This window comes from Trachypithecus francoisi, unplaced genomic scaffold (genome assembly GCF_009764315.1).
Source record: "Trachypithecus francoisi isolate TF-2019V2 unplaced genomic scaffold, Tfra_2.0 Lachesis_group0, whole genome shotgun sequence".
Lineage (NCBI taxonomy): Eukaryota > Metazoa > Chordata > Mammalia > Primates > Cercopithecidae > Trachypithecus > Trachypithecus francoisi.
The window spans coordinates 28,974,193-28,979,501 of record NW_022681453.1 but is presented as its reverse complement, the minus strand read 5'-3'; the positions used below and the strand labels follow the sequence as shown (position 1 = coordinate 28,979,501).

At 36.5% G+C, this 5,309-nt stretch overlaps 1 pseudogene; it reads left to right on the top strand.

Annotated features, from left to right (window-relative positions):
* The first annotated feature begins 227 nt into the window (after positions 1–227).
* Positions 228–2,269, top strand: LOC117077952 (annotated as a pseudogene).
* Positions 2,270–5,309: the final 3,040 nt, after the last annotated feature.

Genomic DNA, 5,309 nt, shown 5'->3' with positions numbered 1-5,309 from the left:
ACCCCAGTACTGGAGGATAATCTCCCTGTTTTAAGGTCAGACGATTAATACCCTTAATTTCATCTACTACCTTAATTCTCCTTTGCCATGTAATCTAACATATTCACAGATTTTAGGGATTAGGATGTAGACACCTTTGGAAGGCCATTATCCTGCTTACTAAATAGGTCAGTAATATTTTCGGAAATATATTTGTCAGGATCTGTCACAGTTAAAGCACTATAGCTATGCTGAAACTACGAGGGCCTTGGGGATTGTTGTTTTTCATAACACAGATGCAGCTAGTGATACAAGAAGAGTCTGTGCCAATCCCAACAGGTACTAGCAGGTAGGTGGAAAACCTGCTAAAGGCTGGAAATTGGGATGTAAGTTTTGTAAACCAATATATCATTTAGCTGTAAGAGATTTAAGTTTAAGTGACACATAAAGGCAATCTTCATCTCTTTCTTGGCAAACACTGTCTCTTTCATGATAAACTAAAATGAAAATAAATCATTATGGACAAGGAAAAGGGAACAGTATCTCAGAGTCTTAGAGTAAATGTTGATCTCCCAAGATGATATGCCACAGAAATACGAAGGGATTTTTAGAAGTTTGTCATCCTCAATAGTATCAGGAAATAGAAAGTGAAGTGAGAGAATAAGTTTAGATTATAAGAAAGTAGGGTTATTTGGAAAAGGAGATGGATCAGTCAAGAAAATATTGTAAAAAGACCAGAATGACACAACACAATTAAAGTCTGTGTTGGAAGCTGAAAAGACAGCACTACTTAAAAAAAAAAACTCATGGCCAAGTGTGATACCTCAAGCCTGTAATCTCAGCACTTTGGGAGACAACACAGGCAGATTGCTCAAGCCCAGGAGTTTCAGACCAGCCTGGGCAACATGAAAACCTAGTCACTACAAAAAATGCAAAAATTAGCCAGGCATGGTGGCACACACCTGCAGTCCCAGCTACTTGGGAGGCTGAGGTGGGTGGATCACCTGAGCCTGGGGAGGTGGAGGCTGCAGTGAGCTGTGGCTGTGCCGTTGCACTCCAGCCTGGATGACAGAGTGAGACCCTGTCTCAAGAAAAAAAAAAGAAGAAAAAAAAATCAAGAGGGGAAAAAAATGATAATTTCTGTTGAAATGAGCAGGTGCAATAAAAATTAAAATAACAAAAGAGAGGATTAAAAATATAGAAGATAGAGATCATAGACTTGAACACCCAGCACCAAACTGAGAATCACAGATGTTCTTGAGGCAGAAGCAATTAGAACACAAAGAGTAAGGAAAGATTAATAAAAGCTCTTCTGAGCAAAAACAGAAAACAAAACCCAATACCAAAACACAAAAATTGAAGGGACTTTCCGTACTCCAGGCAACATTAATGAAAAGAGTTTTATATCATTTCAGCATGGTAATTTTTTAAAGAATAAAGTAAAAAAAATCCTTCACACACATAGGCAAACAAAACAGCCTTATAAAGGAGCAAAACATCAGATTTTTTTTTTTTTTTGGTCACACTATATGGTACAAAATATTGGTATAATATATACAAAATTTGCTTAGAACAGTTAGGACTCTGGATAAACTGTAGCAATCTGTGTATTAACAGTCTCTCTAAGAGATTCTTATACATACCAACATTTAGGAAGCACTGACCGGGTAACTGAGAGAGGAACTGAAGTTAAGAATTCAGTAACAGAGACTTCACAGATGCTGCTGCCGCTGGGAGCCCCGTATTACCAGCTATTGTCAACCCCACTGTGTTCTTCGACCTTGCTGTCAATGGCGAGCCCTTGGGCTGCATCTCCTTTGCAGACAAGCTTCCAAAGACAGCAGAAAACTTTCGTGCTCTGAGCACTGGAAAGAAAGGATTTGGTTATGAGGGTTCCTGCTTTCACAGAATGATTACTGGGTTTGCATGTCAGGGTGGTGACTTCACATGCCATACGGCACTGGTGGCAAGTCCGTCTACGGGGAGAAATTTGATGAGGAGAACTTCATCCTGAAGCATACAGGTCCTGGCATCTTGCCCATGGCAAATGCTGGACCCAACACAAATAGTTCCCAGTTTTTCATGTGCCCTGCCAAGACCGAGTGGTTGGATGGCAAGCAAGTGGTCTTTAGCGTGCTGAAGGCACGAATACTGTGGAGGCCATGGAGCACTTTGGGTCCGGGAATGGCAAGACCGGCAAGAAGATCACCATTGCTGACTGTGGACAGCTCTAATAAGTGTGACTTGTGTTTTATCTTAACCACCAGACCATTCTTTCTGTTGCTCAAGAGAGCATCCTCCACCCCATTTGTTCTCAGGATCCTAGAATCTTTGTGCTCTCACTGTGGTTCCCTTTGGGTTCCATGTTTTCCTTGTTTCCTTCCATACCCAGCTGGATTGCAGAGTTAAGTTTATGATTATGAAATAAAAACTAAATAACAGCCACAACAATAACAAAAGAATTCAGTAACAGAGAAGTGACTGATCTTTAATAATTAAACCAAGTTAACAAAAAGTAGATTTAAGTGATTGTAGCTTTAATTATAATACTGAATGCAAATATAAAACTATGCTTTTGAAAGAGAAAATATATCACACAAAATAATATTTTAATAAGCGTTAAATATTTAATACCTTAATATTTAACACTAAGCAATAAGAAACCCAGGATCATATTTACAAGGTGCAGAAATAAATTTGTGACAAATTCTCATTTTTCTAGGGGTAGACTCAAATATTCTAAGTATTTGAAAGTTTAAAAATATATTCGTTCAACAAATATTAATATTCTTTTTGATATACCAGGTACCACTGTTAGAAACAAAAGTAGGATGCATGACTTCCAAACTACTGGAGAGAGAAAAGAATGTGCAGCCTGATCTAAATCACCAAGTACTGTCGTCCCTTGGTATCTGTGAAGGATTGCTTCCAGGGCCCCCCACAGATACCAAAATTTGTGGATGCTCAAGTCCCTGGAATAAAATGGCATAATATTTGCATGTAACCTACAGACTACTTTAAATTATCTCTAGACTACTTATAATACCTAATGCAGTATAAATGCTATATAAATAGTTGTATTGTTTAGGGAATAATGATAATAAAAATGTCTATACATATTCAGCATAGATGCCATTTCTTTTTTTCCTGAGTGTATTAGTCCATTTTAATACTGCTGATAAAGACATACCTGAGACTGGGCAATTTACGAAGAAAGAGGTTTATTGAATTTATTGAACTTACAGTTCCACACGGCTGGGGAGGCCTCACAATCATGGCAGAAGGTGAAAGGCAAGGAGTAGCAAGTCACATCTTATGTGGATGGCAACAGGCAAAAAGAGAGAGCTTGTGCAGGGAAACTCTTGTTCTTAAAACCATCAGATCTTGTGAGACTTATTCACTATCAGGAGAATAGCATGGGAAAGACACGCCCCCATTATTCAGTTATCTTCCACCAAGTCCCTCCCACAACACAAGGGAATTATGGGAGCTACAAGATGAGATTTGGGTGGGGTCACAGAGCCAAACCGTATCACTGAGTATTTTCAATCCATGGTTGGTTGAATCCACGGATGTGGAACCCACAGACAAGGAAGGCCAGTAGTATATAAAACAAAGAAAAAAAATAAAGTATAATCTACATAAAGCATGAAATAAGATTACAGTGTTGCAAACATATCATTTATGGCAATAAAAATAAATAGTGTAAAGTCCCCCAGTGGAAGAAAAATCAGATAATTTGACCATGACCGGACACGGTGGCTTACGCCTTTAATCCCAGCACTTTGGGTGGCTGAGGTGGGTGGATCACCTGGGGTCAGGAGTTTGAGACCAGCCTGGCCAATATGGTAAAACCCCACCTCTACTAAAAATACAAAAATTAGCCTGGCCTTGTAGCAAGTGCCTATAATCTCAGCTGCGCAGGAGGCTGAGGCAGGAGAATTGTTTGAACCCAGGAGGCGGAGGGTGCAGTGAGCTGAGATCATGCCATTGCACTCCAGCCAGGGCAGTAAGAGTGAAACTCTGTCTAAATATACATATATATGTGTGTGTGTATATATATGTGTGTATACATATATATGTATATACACACACACATACATATATATATAAAATTTGTCAGAATAGTCTATCTGAATATTGATGTTCAGCAAGGGCACATTATATATTTGTAATAAGCCATTGTCTTAGTATTATCATCCTTTGGTTAAGTCTTGCCACTGCCATGTATTACCTGAATGACCTTGGGAAAGGCATCTAACCTATCTGGCTTTGAATTTCCTTATGCATAACATAGGAATGACATTCCCCCTGCACCTTATATATTGAAAAGAACAAATATAAATGTGAAAGCATTGTGTAAAGCTGAATCTCATTATTAAATGTTTATTAAACTAGTCTATTAAAATACAACAACTGTACATTCAGTTAAAAAGCATTATCTAACTGTAAGTTACTAAGAAGAAATATACCTAAAACAAAGTAACTCATTAGATTAAAAAAGAAAGAACAATAGGATGGACAAGATTTATTAGGCAAAAGCAAAATAAAACAGAAAGTAATCTTGGCAATATTTAGACAAAATAGAATCAAAGGCTATAAAAATATTAAATGCAGTCAAGGAGGTTATATTTTCTTTAAGACAGACTTCACAATGAAGATAAGGCAGTTCTGAATTTTTATTGATGTGGTAACAGCCTCAAAACATATGAAACAAAGACTGTTTGAAATATAAGGAAAAATTGAAGGAAGTAGAATTGTTTTATGAAACTTTAATACACTTTTATTGATCTTTCATGGGTCAAATAAACAGAATAGATAGAGTATTTTAATAATCTAACAAAGCTGATTTAATAAATATTTATTGAACTTTGTTCTCTAGAAATAAATAATACAGTTTTTTAAGGAGCCATGAAGCATTTAGAAAAAAATTGATAATCTATTGTACCTCAAAGAAGCCATATTAAATTATGAAATATAAAGTGTCAACAGGCTCCATGCTCTGCCTACACTGAAATAGAACTAGACATTAATAGCAAAAGTTTCAAGGCAGAAATCAGTAGCTTGGAAAACAGAAATAACAATAACAAAAAACAATTTTTTTCCTAAAAACTCTAGATTCAAATAGGAAAGGAAACTATATAATAAACTGTTAGGAGAGTAAGAACTTTATGTATCAATATTTTAAATGGCTAAAGCTGTATTTAGCAGAAAATGAATAGCCTTGAGAACTTTCATTATTAAAAGAGAGTAATAAAATCAATCTGTGGAAAATAAAACTAATGAATTAATAAATATAGACTCCTTTTTTCTGTTAAATAAAACCAACA